The following is a 14,140-nucleotide window of genomic DNA, read 5'->3' as shown; positions in this document are numbered from 1 at the left end:
TAACTGAAATGGCAGGGCCTATTTTAAGTCTCAGTCCAGCCCTGCCATAGACAGTTACTATTTAGTGGGCTGTAGGGGGGTTGTTTGGGGCTCTAGCTACTTGGAATGCCGAGGCCTATTTTGACTCCAAACCTGATGACCAGCTCAGCACAATAACAGACAGTATAATTTCTTAGTAAGCATCTCTGCGGTAGATACTAAAAGCTGGAAATATTATCATTATACAGTATTATACAGTACAGTTTCTTCAGATCCTGGTAAGAACCAAGTGAAACAGACTATTAAGACTAACAGAGAGCATCGCTTGTGGTTGCAGTGTTTATCAGGAGAGGACTATCGGCAACTGTTCGCTACCAAGTTCTGCAAGTCAGTGACTAGTTCCACAGCTCCGCAACACAGGCACATACCACCACTTTAGTCTAGTGGTTTAGAACCGGATCATAAGTGATTGTTGACTCAAATCTCATATGAATTCAACAGAAGGCAAATATCCATGCAGTATGATCCCATTTTTTCTGCTAGCGTTGGCCTGCCAAAATCTGCATCAAAAATACCCCCAAAGGTACAAGCATTCAGACAAATATATTTGAGTCCCTGACTAGAACATGGGGCAGTGAATTAAGTTCACATCAGGGATCACCTTCTTACCCCCAACAGGTGGGCAATCCAGGGGCTCTATGTACATCAGGGGTCCCCAACCTTTTTTACCCATGAGCCACATTCAAATGTTAAAACATTGTAGAGCAACACGAGCATGCAAAAAGTTCTTGGGGGTGCCAAATATTGTCTGTGAATGGCTGTATGGTAGCCCCTATGCGGACTGGCAGCCTACAGGCTGTACACCTGTGTTTTAGGCAGCCAAAACATGCCCCCCAGCTAGGAATTCAAAAATAAGCACCTGTTTTGAGGTGGCTGGGAGCAAAATCGAAGGGGTTAGTGAGCAACATGTTGCTCCCACGCCACTGGTTGGGGATCAGTGATGTAAATATCCGTTCAGAAGGGTCATTTATGACTGCAAGCGCAAAGTGCACTTTGGCATGTTTTTTAAAACATTTTCTCCTACAACTCCAGGATGTTACATACGTTACAGTTGCACCTGATGATTTAATGATGCATGCAACTAATTGAAAGTGTGCCTTGTGCTGAGTCAGATGCAAATTGAAGCCAAAATTGTTAGATTTGGGATTGTATTTTAGATGCATGTGATTCATTTGGAGAAAGTCTGCTCTACCTGTTGACACAGCACCCTGAGGAAACCCTGACATTCTTGCCATCTTTAAGATGGTGGTAGCTTCAGTGTTGCCAGCATCAATAGGAACATTTGCCCTTGATTTAACAGCGTTGATAAGGATTCACTGGTGCCGAGTGAAACTACATACAGTGCAAGGAGCATGTTTGGATGCAAGTGCCTTCATTTAATACAAGCAACAATTGCTTCCATTATAGCATGAGTGCACTTGATGCTGAATTCATAAATGACCCCTATTATTTCTACAGGAGCAGGACAGATGCCTTTTAATTGCTATTGATTCAAAGTAGATTTCATCTATAGTTTTGCCAATATTTTAATTCATTCTACTACAGAAAACTGTAATTTTCGTTTTATCTCTAGTATTCCATTAATTAACAAGAATTATATATCATCATAAAATGTCTATTCCATTATTTATTCCACTAAGTAGCATTAACCATGGGGGTTATACTCTGGGCATTATCATCCAAGTTGCAGAAGAAAATGGCTGAACAGATCCATCACTTGTGCACTTGCAGTGATGAATAGAACTGATCTCAAAGATCAAATGTATATGTTACTCATTAAATATTGGTACTCACCATACTACAATTTAGTCCATGGTTTATCTTGCTTTGTGTACTATTTAACTATTTACAAGGTTCATTAGAATAGACGCTTTCAACTGCAAAAGTCAATACACATATTGATTTCTTATTTAATTGTCTTTAAGTGTTGCCGTTAAAAATGATGGGATTTGCCAGCTTGCTGATGTTAAATACATTTTGGCGTGTTGTTGAGAGTTTTATTATATGAATCAAGTCACATAATAATCATGTATAGGAGATGACTCACAGCCAGGTTTTGCGTGGGAACAGATTTATCAAAGATTGCAACTAATCTCTGTTGCAACAATCACAATAGCAGCTGCAAATTTCCACATTTTTAAAGTGTTTTTTTCCCCTATAATGCCAGTATAATTGTGGCCGCATAGGGTGTTGTGCTTGAAGATCAAGTCCGATGCAAGTTGTGGCTACCATTTTCACAGTAAGCCTTAAAGGGCACGTAAATAGAATAAGGCTAGAAATGCTGTATTTTGTAAACTAAATATAAACATGAACTTACTGCACCACAAGCCTAATCAAACAAATGATTTATGCTTTCAAAGTTGGCTACAGGGGGTCACCATCTTGTAACTTGTTAAACATCTTTGTAAGACTAAGACTGTGCACATGCTCAGTGTGGTCTGGGCTGCTTAGGGATCGTCATAAACAAAGCTGCTTGAGTTCTGCATGGCTGGGAAGTAAGGCGGGGGCTCCCCCTGCTGTTCATAAGTATGATTGTTTCCCTGCTCAGCAGTTAGGGACCATCTGACAATTCCTATCCACAGCAGTAAATGAAGGGAGAATTTCATTTCATTACATTTTTAATTAAAGTATATTGGAGATAGGTTTCTTTTTCATTAAAGAAAGTAAAAATGGGATTTTATTTTTTTGCCTTTACATGCACTTTAAAGGAACAGTAACACCAAAAAAATTAAAAGTAATTTACATATAATATACTGTACTGTTGCTCTGCATTGGTTAGGGTCAGGGCACACAGGCAGATTCGGGGAGATTAGACGTCCGGGACAAATCTCCTCTTCTTCAGGGCCACTAATCTCCCCGAACTGCCTTTCCACCGACTAAAATGTAAATTGCTGACGGGATGGCAATCGGATCTTTTGGTTTTCCGAAGTTGCCACACCAGGAAAAAAAAATAGCTGCATGTTTACTTCAGAAAGATTTCTCTAGTTTATATAAACAAGCTGTTGTGTAGCCATGGGGGCAGCCATTCAAGCAGGAAAAAAGGAGAAAAGGCACAGGTTACATAGCACATAACTGATAAGCCATGTCCAATTCAATGGTGTTTTATCTGTTATCTGATATGTAACCTGAGCCTTTTCTCCTTTTTTTCTAGCTTGAATGGCTGCCCCAATGGCTACACAGCAGCTTGTTTATATAAACTATAGTCGTTTTTTGAAGCAAACACATCAGTTTTACCAGCGCAGATAACAGTACATTATATTTAAATTACTTTGATACACTTTTTGTTTTTGATGTTATTGTTCCTTTGAAATATTGTTATTGTGTGTGTCTGTTGGTGCAGTCTGCTGTGTTTATTGATACAACTTGCTAAAGGAACACCAGAATTAACTGGTAGTAGCTCCAGGGTTCCACAGCATTTTTTATAAATTATTTATTTTTTCTCTGTAATAATAAAGCAGAACCTTGTACATGATCCTAAGATATCATTAATCCTTACTAGAGGCAAAACAATCCTATTGCGATTAATTAGGGGCTGATTCACTAAGGGTCGAATATCGAGGGTTAATTAACCCTCGATATTCGACTGGGAATTGAAATCCTTCGACTTCGAATATCGAAGTCGAAGGATTTAGCGCAAATAGTGCGATCGTACGATCGAAGGATTATTCCTTCGTTGAACGATTAAATCCTTCGAATAGAATGATTCGAAGGATTTAAATCCAACGATCGAAGGAATATCCTTCGATCAAAAAAAGTTAGCCAAGCCTATGGGGACCTTCCCCATAGGCTAACATTGACTTCGGTAGCTTTTAGATGGCGAACTAGGGGGTCGAAGTTTTTTTTAAAGAGACAGTACTTCGACTATCGAATGGTCGAATAGTCGAACGATTTTTAGTTTGAATCCTTCGATTCGAAGTCGTAGTCGTAGTCGAAGGTCGAAGTAGCCCATTCGATGGTCGAAGTAGCCCAAAAAAAAACTTCGAAATTCGAAGTTTTTTTACTTCGAATCCTTCACTCGAAGTTAGTGAATCGGCCCCTTAATGTTTAAATGATGTTTCAATAGACAAAGGGCCAGATTCAATTCAGTGAGAAAATTTTATCTCGTGGTTTATCTCGTGAAAAATCAGTAAGAGAATCAATTGGAGGAGAAAAAACTTTTCTCCAAATTCAGCTCCAGTTTTTTTTTCCAATAGACTTCAATAGAGTTTAAAAATGTGATAACGTGATAGACAGTGAGATAAGTTTTTCTGAATTGAATTGCATCTCAAATTGAATCTCGTCCATGACTTTTCACGTAATAAACCTTTTTAATATTGAATTGAATCTGGCCCATAATATGGAGATCCAAATTATGGAAAAACTTCTTATCTGGAAAATCCCAGATCCTGAGCATTCTGGATAACAGGTCCTATACCTGTGCTAAAACTTAAGATAAAAAATGAGATAAGCAATCAAATATAGCAATTAAAATGAAAATATAGCCTTGAAGAGTTTGGCAAGGTCAGTGGCTGCAAGCTGGAACGAGGCAGAAGAGGAAGGAATATCATTTAAAAACCATAAAAAATTAAGACCTTTTTAAAAAGTCACTAAGAATAAGCCAGTCTATAACATGTAACTGAAAGGTTAACTTCCATTTGCATAGTATTAATCCTATTGTCAGCCAATCAGATTAATGCTAAGCAAAGAAATTAGAACAGCTAGGGTATACCCATCAACAATGTAGGTAAAAAATATATTGCAAAGAAAATATATTGCATAAAACAGCTCATACGCAAAACCCTGCTTCATCTAAATAAACCCTCTTCATAATTATGTACTCTTTAAGTAGTATGTGCCATTGGGTAATCCTAAATAGAAAATTGCCATTTTAAGTATTAAAGGCTGCTCCTGGGATCATACGATTGATGGTGTACACCCGGAGTGCTCATGATTTTCTAATGTGGGGCCTACTTTAATGATGTTGTCCCATTATGATCTACATCCATAAAACATTGTTAGCATTCTGTTCCATGGAAAATATTACTTAAATATTGATCTATACCTTTGATATTAATGATTTTTGAGAAAATGAATATTTAACAGACAATTATTTATTATGTAACCTTATCATTATAAATATCTGAATGAAAAGCATGAAATAGGAGGGTGATTTGGACAAGCTGTTTGTTGACAGTGTCTTGAGATCTACTGATCACCGGCTAAAGGTCTACTGGTAGATCCCAATCTACCTTTTGGGCACCCCTGGTGTACACAAACAAACCAAAGGCACACATACTTATTAGATCACATGAGCCAATTAACGGCCAAAGATCTGTCTTTTGCTTCCACCCTTCTTCCTGTTACGAAGCTGCAGTATTTCTGGTCAGGTGATCTCTGAGGCAGCACACAGATCATCACAAAATGGTGGATCAAGGTAAAAGATGTAAAAGGCCAATATTTACTGATATCTATATTCAGGTTTGGTAAGATTCTATAATAGGCCACTTATTATAATACAAACTATCTGTTGGTTAAGTATTCATTCTGGGGGTATAGTTTTCCTTTAAAGCCACAGTAGTCCTCTCAGAAGTTTTGTTATGTTCTGGATAAAATTGAAACTATACAATTTTGCTAATTCACTGGAACAGTTTTTTTTTTAAGCAAAATCCTACCACTTTGGAAGGAATTTGCATTAGGTTAAAATGCCCTTCAAATTTGTGCAAAGGAAAATTTGTTCACAAAGAAGTATACATTTTCTCATTGCCAATATTTCTTCCGTCACCAACTTTTATTACATTCCCCCCCGTCTTAGGGGCCTATTTTATAACATTTGAAGTTATAATCTTCTCTCTAAAAATTTGAGGGTTTTTTATTTCAATGAAACTCTAAAAAATTGAGATTAAAGGGATACTGTCATGGGAAAAAAAAAAAAATTTTCAAAACACATCAGTGTTGCTACAGCAGAATTCTGCACTGAAATCCATTTCTCAAAAGAGCAAACAGATTTTTCTATATTTAATTTTGAAATCTGACATGGGGCTAGACATATTGTCAGTTTCCCAGATGCCCCCAGTCATGTGACTTGTGCTCTGCTAAAGTTCAGTCACTCTTTACTGCTGTACTGCAAGTTGGAGTGATATCACCCTCTTCCACCCCCCAGCAGCCAAACAACAGAACAATGGGACGGTAACCATATAACAGCTCCCTAACACAAGATAACAGCTGCCTGGTAGATTTAAGAACAGCACTAAATAGTAAAATCTAGGTCCCATTGCGACACATTCAGTTAAATTGAGTAGGAGAAACAGCAGCCTGCCAGAAAGCAGTTCCATCCTAAAGTGCTGGCTCTTTCTGAAAGCACATGACCAGGCAAAATGATCTGGGATGGCTGCCTACACACCAGTATTACAACTAAAAAAAACACTTGCTGGTTCAGGATGAAATTTTATATTGTAGAGTGAATTGTTTGCAGTGTAAACAGTGTAATTTAGAAATGAAAAAAAACAACACCATAAAAATCATGACAAAATCCCTTTAAGATTAAAAACCATGAAAAGCTCAAATCTACAAAACTCCGGCAAGTAAAAGCAGTCGAGGTCCGATAGAAGTCATTGAGAGCTGAGCTGATCCTACTGGCATTTTTTTGGCCATTTGGACTTTTAAAGGTTATCTGTTTTTTTCACTAGTAATTGTCCAAAAAAACTAGAATTTCTAGAGGTTTTTATCACTCAGCATTTTTTTATTTCACAGTTGGATCTTAGATCTTTTAATATTTTACATGGCATTTGTGGTTTTAGATAAAATTAGTTTATTTGTGGTTTCAAAAACCTCTAAAACCACTAAAACCAGAATGTTGATAAATAGGCATTCCAGGCAGCGTCGTACGGGGGGGGGGGTCCAGGTCCAGGGCTCAACACACCCGCCAGACTCCCCACCCCATTCATTGAGGCCCTCCACACACAGGTGCCGAAACCCCACCGCCCCACATACATACCTTTACTTTTACCTTTGCAGCCATTATTGGAGGAGGCCAGGGGGGAGTGCCGCCAGTCTCGGGCATTTAGAAGTCTGGGCCTAGACCCAGTTTCCCTATAACCCAGCCTAATCCTGCTTCCCGGAACCAATGTGAAAGACTGGATATTTTCTGTAAAGGGATGTATAATATCCTGGCCCTAGACTGTATATAAATTATTATTAAAAAAAGTTCAAGGTACATGTAATATACACCCGATATATTTATTTAAAGCAGTTTGCCAATGGAGGATGACGGGGAGAGATAGTTTAGCGATAAGAAAAGAAAAGCCAATGATTTGTCTGTAATAATCAATAGTAACTGAGGGCTCGCCATACCTGGTGTATCCGCTTTAGCTGCCCTGCTCTCAGCACCTGCATTTGTCTTATTCTGATACATTAAGTTGCAAATGAGCCATATCTTCTGATCTTCTTTCTCCTGTTGAGTTTAATACAATGAAACACATTTAGAGAGTTAATCCTCTGAAATCCCTCTTTCAGCTCCTATCTAAAGAGCCAGAATATGCAGCTACCTGTTAGAGTTGCATCTACTGAAAGGCATCACACAGCAGGCTGCACATGAGCTTGCCCCTAGCACTTCCTCTGCTCGGATACATCAAATAATATTGGAGAAACCCAGAATTTCACACAAAAAGGTTAACACTCGTACAACATCGGGTATTATGATAATACAAACAGCATCTGATAATATTTGGAATTGCAATGAAATTAGACTGACATGTTTATGCACCAAAATAAAATACTATGTGCATCACTGTTTTTCAATATGACAGTTATTTATTTATTAATTCATTTTTAATATTCAACGTATTCAGTCCAATGTCATTTAGCCTCTCACCAGCCAGCTGCTATTTATAAGGAATGTGTCAAATTCAATCATGTTTCAAAATGATTTCAGGAAGTTATTTATCTCATTTGTAATGTAGTTTTTATTTTCTCCAGGATTTAGTCCAATATAGACAAGCACACTTACACATCCACATCAGATTTCCCATGATGCCCGTCATAGTTCACTTTTTATTTGCATGTCTTACGCAATGGCTGCTTAAAGGCATGGTGGGTTGAACCAGTAAAAGCAACTCAATATACATGTTGACTACTGAGCCACTTGTGATCCCTGCTTTGGGTCCTTTCTAGATATGGATTATATCCACTATTTTAGGATTCAATCGAATCCTGAATTCGTTGAGAAAGATTGGGCCACATTCTGAACTGAATCCAAACCCTAATTTGTATATGTAAAGGTCAAAAAAAATTTGACTTCCTTGTTTGTGTGATGAAAAGTCTGGGATTTTTTTGGATTAGGATTTAGTTGGGCCAAGGATTAGGATTTGGCCAAATCTGAATCCTGCTTAAAAAGGCTGAATCTTGACCGAATCCCAAACCAAATCCTGGATTTGGTTCATCCCTAGTCTCTTCACTTACTAATTACAATCATATGCAAGATATTGGGTGAAGCCATTGCCATGGTTCCTCCTAGGCCTTAGGCTGTTTCTGACAAAAGTAGGTGGCTCTTTTGCTAACTGTGGACCATGTGGGGTCAGTATGTATTGTACTTTTAATGTAACTCAAATAAATGATTTGTTTTAACTAATGAAAAGCATCGGGCATATATCTTTTGATATAAATTCTTTGTCTTTTGCTAACTGCCCTTACAACATTGGACTGGGACAGTGGGACACTGTGAAAAGCCCCAGGCTTAATTTATATTTTCCTCTTCTCCACTTTGCCAAGAGGGCAGGAGGGAATTTCGGGCCATTGCCAGTGGTGTGCTACATTGCCAGGGAGAGGGCAGAGAAGGCTGATTGTACAAGGTCATCCATCCTCATATAATTTGAGCACATCGATTTTAAAAGGAATACACAATAAGGAAGATTGTAAGATCACTTCAAGGCTATGTAAAATATTTATATATAGAAAAAAGCATTCCCTGGTACCCTGTTTCACTAGTAATTGGGGGGCTGATTTATGACTTCTCAAGCCTTTTGCCAAGTTTGCCGAGACCACAACACTGGTTTCATAGGCTTAATCCACCCCTGCTTGCAGCTTTTAAGAGAGAGCAATTGGCCAGACTTATGCCCATTTTGTAAAGGCATGAGACCACCATTAAAGGGACAGGGGTGGACATGCTACAACCACATGGAAGCTTGGCCATTCTTCCTGCAGAAAAAATCTGCTAAAATACAGAAAAACTCAAAAAAGGGGGTTGTGGGAGCACTCAAAGGCTAAGTAAAATATACAGATAGAATGGAAGTGCGATTGATCTGGCCAAATTAGCTAAAAGCATACAAAGGAGTGGAGATTGATCAACCCCCTCTTCATTCATATTAACAGAACTGCTCGCTACTCTACTCTGCCTACCCCTAGTTCCAGCCCTGTGATATGCATGAGGCCTGGGAAGGGAACACTACAATTTTGGATAATCATCTAAAAATTAATACTGAGGCAATAATGTTATATCAGTACTCCAGTTTGGTTGATTTTTGTTTGAAATGAACCATTTTAGCAGCTAGGAAGAAAGTCTGGGGGCTGCTACATATACTGTAAATGTTGGTAAATTGCAAATTAGGTTATTATAAAGTGAATTGTATTTAATAATACTTACTTCAGTTTGATATGGAATCCAATAAATGCTTCTAGATTGCAGATGGTGTATATAGGTTATGGGGTAATAATGGATGTCACATAGTTGCTGTTTAAGGAAACTAAAGCCCTGGAACATAAAAACTGATATAAATTGATGTGTTTTTTTTTATACAGCAATATGTTCAGACATGTTGCTATATATGAAAGCCAATTTATTGCTTCTATTCCTACTAAGCGCCTACTAACAGCCTGGAGGGGTCGTCTACAAAGAACAACCTTGGGTTAGGATCCTGTTGAAACTATTGCCATATCCAACATGCCATGTACAGCTGTCCTTTAGAGTGTGAAGGAAACGAAATGGAGTAAACTATGGGAAAATGGAACTCATAAAGAAGACCAATGACATGACGCAAACAGGATGAAAACTGGATATAAAATATTTTTTGTGGTCTATGAATCAGCAATTAGCTTATACCGGTCTTGGGCAAGTTTGTCATGACAGCAAAAATCTTATTGGTTGCTATAGGTTCTTGGATTGTCTGGGCCTACTTTGCCCAAGTGACTACGTGACACACAATGACAATGAATTTAATGCTGCATTCATTACTTTCCATCAGACTTTCCATTAGCTTTGTTCCATAGACATAAAATATTAACTAAAATGGTAACCTGATAATATCTATATTAAAACATGAAATGAACTTCTGTGAGGGGAGGCTTTCTTGCAGGAATGGCTGGAACTGGTCTTCAACCATAGCACCTGTACTTTTCTGTCTTTTAATGGGAGGGCAAATAAATATATATATATAAATTAGTAGGGATGCACCAAATCGACCATTTTAGAATTTGGAAAATACCTAACTGAATCCGAACGCTATATTACATAATTTTTATTTACATTGACATATTTTACATATGTAAATTAGGGGGAAAAAAGGGAAAGAGAAGTGTACGCGTCAAAAAAAATGTTGTCTTCCTTGTTTGTGTGATGAAAAGTCATGTGATTTTTTGGATTTGGATTCGATTCAAGTGCTGAATCCAGGCATTTGTATTCAGCCAAATCCAAATCCTGCTGAAAAAGGCCGAAACTTGGCCAAATACCGAGCCGAATCCTGGATTTGGTGCATCACTATAAATTAGTACAGCATCTGATATATACAGTGTATATATATATTTATATATATATATATATATATATATATATATATATATATATATATATATATAGATATTGTATATCAAAAATAGTGGTGATGCTATTTATACATTAAAGAAGTTGCATGGGAAGAAAGCATCCCATGAGTATGGACAATACCATTTTATATTCATCAACATCTCACATTACAAGTCTTTGTGGGAGAAGAATAGTTTATAGCCTGTTAAACTATTAATCTATTCATCTTGGTGTCAGGACCTGCCCAGTCTAGAAGCAGGAACCTTTTGTTTATGGGTCACTGCTCCTCCAGTTCGAGTCTCAGTAGCCTGTGTAGGTTCAGTCTTGTAATTAATGGTGATGATGTCTTTGTTCTTTGCCTTTCCCTTCCACTTGCAAATCATCAGGTCTAGCTGCAGGTAATTGAAGAGGCTATTTAAACCTGCCTCTTTCTACTACCTGTGCTGGATCATTGAAACTTAGTCCCTGAGAGTGAGTGTGTGTCATCCTTTGCTCTTACCTTTCTTCTGCTGATCTCTCACTTTTGACCTCTGGTTTGTTACTCTCTGGTTTGGTTTGTCTGCCATTTTCCCATACCTTGTTGATCCCCACAGACTTATTATAACAACTGCCTGCCTTGACCTCTAGCCTGTTATGCAGACTTGTCTACCTGTCTGCCCTAATGCCATACCATATGTTTCCAGTTTTTACACCTCCCATGCATCCTCGAGGTTACACCGTACATAGGCTCTTACCTCCCACTCATATACCAGTGGTCTCTCCAGACTTTTGGATTCAGTTGGGAAACTTCTGAACCATAATTACTTTATGATAGAGAGCTTCAGAGATGTGACACCACAATGGGAGGGTAATTTGTGTGTGTCCTCTTATGCCAACCTCTTTATGGGTGAGTAGAGGCATGCTATATCTTTGGAGGAGACTGTATGTAAAGGAAAAATATTGTTGGCTATTATAGGTTTATAGATGACTTATACTTGTGTAGATAAGGTGGGAAAGTGAAGTTGAATATCTGGATATACCGTTTACCCATTAGTGAGCTCAGATTATGTCACATTTGATTGATTTTATTATGGTTCATATTTGTTATAGTGCCTGGTACTTTCTAGGTTCTGCAAATTAAAGCTAGCACAAAAACTAATGTGAGGCAACCAAAGTATATAATAAATGCATATACAGTAGGTGTCTTACTTTTAACGAATATAAAAATACAGTATCCCAAAAATGATCCATGGCTACTTATCTAAAGATACCTGAATGTGTTTAAAAGATAGAGGTACAGTATGTGGCCTGTTAACTAGAATGATTGGGACCTGGGGTTTTCTAGATAATGGATCTTTCTGTAATTTGGATAAAACCTTAAGTCTACTAGAAAATCATGTAAACATTAAATAAACCCAATAGGCTGGTTTTGCTTCCAATAAGGATTAATTATATATTAGTTTGGATCAAGTACAAGCTACTGTTTTATTATTACAGAGAAAAAGGAAATCATTTTTAAAAATGTGGATTATTTGAATAAGATGGAGTCTATGGGAGACATCCATTCTGTAAGTTGGAGCTTTCTGGATAGCAGGTGCCAGATAACTGTACTGTATGGGCACAGTAGAACCAAGCATTAATTTGCCATTGCAACTAAACTGGTTCAACTACTTTGCTCAAATTGGATATCAATAAAATAAAAATCATTAGGTGCAAATTGATCCGCAGTGTCCGACTAAACAACATTCCCAATGTGCCATATTGGGAGGCTACAAAAAACGTTCCAGAGCTCAAGCAAAACTGTTTTGGGATTCTGCCGTGCATTATTGAATATGACAGATGTATTTTATTGTTCATACAGAAGAAAAGAGACAAGATTGGAAGAAAACTCTAAAATCTACTGCTGCTAATGTTTTTATAATTAGCTATGTAAAATCTAATTTGGCCCAATTATTGTTTTCTTTATAGAATATTTTTTTTAACAACGTTTCATCAAAACAAACCATGGATGAATATTCAGAGGGTTTTTGTAAGAGGCAACTGTTTCATGTTGTATCTGTATTGTATATTCAACCCCAGGAATGTTTGAAAGCTTCCTATACTATGAAGATACAGATTATAACATTGCTTGGATTTGTGAGAAGCTGCATTTTTTTGCCAATCGTGAACATTTAGCCTTTCACCATCGCAAACTATAGTTGTTTTTTGGCACTGATAATATAAAAGTAGCCGGTGTGGCATTTACAAATGACTATGGTTATGCTCATTTTTATACTTCCCCCCTCCCACATTTGTTCCCCATTGCAAACTAAAGGGCAAGTAAAGTAAAAATCACTGTGGTGGTGCCAATGTGCCAGACACTCCCCATTTTGAGGAACTGCCCCAGGGTACACTCTAAATGGCCCTTTTGGTGGCCCTGAACCAAGCACATGCACAGTATAGCTGTCTTGGATTGTGCACATGCACAATACAAGTATGAGATCTGTTATCCGGAAACCCATTATCCAGAAACCCCCGAATTACGTAAAGGCAGTCTCCTACAGACTCCATTTTATCTAAATAATCCAAATTTTTAAATATGATTTCCTTTTTCTCTGTTATAATAAAACAGTAGCTTGTACTTGATCCAAACTAAGATATAACTAATCCTTATCGGAAGCAAAACTAGTCTGTTGGGTTTATTTAATGTTTACATGATTTTCTAGTAGACTTAAAGTATGAAGATTCACATTACAGAAAGATCCATTTTTCCCGGAAAACTCCTGGTCCCTAGCATTCAATTGGATAACAGGTCCCATACCTGTATAGTGTATTACTATACTCTGTAGGTGTGCAAACCCCAGGCTGCTGAAATACCCATTGGGAAGCGGATAAAGATTGCAATTTGTCGCTTTAGGATTATACTGCAGACAGGTGCATTTTTCAAGAGCACTGATACTAGGGTTGCCTTCCTAGCTGCTCCAAATGGTAGGGGACAGGGGTGCAGAGCAGGTGACGTCAGGGACAGGCCGGTGATGTTTATGTGAGAGTTCAGTGATTTTAGGGGTGATGCTACAATGCACCAGCCTGTGATTTGCCACATTGTGCATCAGTCGGGGTATTGTTCTGTCTAAGTTTTGGAGTTCTGAAATCCACACAGGTAGTTTTGGCCCAGACAGCCAATGCTCAATATCAGACAGATTGCAACCTTAACTGTCACATGGTCGCCAGTTGTATGTTGGGGGTATTTGACAAAGAGAACAAAAATTTTGGAGCAGGCTCTCAATGAAGGTAATCTTCCACCAGGCAGTTCAATTCCAAGTGAAAAGTTTATTGTGTCCACAGGCCTTCATTGAGTGCCTGCTCCAAAAA

This window comes from Xenopus laevis, chromosome 2L (assembly GCF_017654675.1).
Source record: "Xenopus laevis strain J_2021 chromosome 2L, Xenopus_laevis_v10.1, whole genome shotgun sequence".
NCBI lineage: Eukaryota > Metazoa > Chordata > Amphibia > Anura > Pipidae > Xenopus > Xenopus laevis.
The sequence above is the reverse complement of the archived record's forward strand: the minus strand, read 5'-3'. Positions refer to the sequence as shown.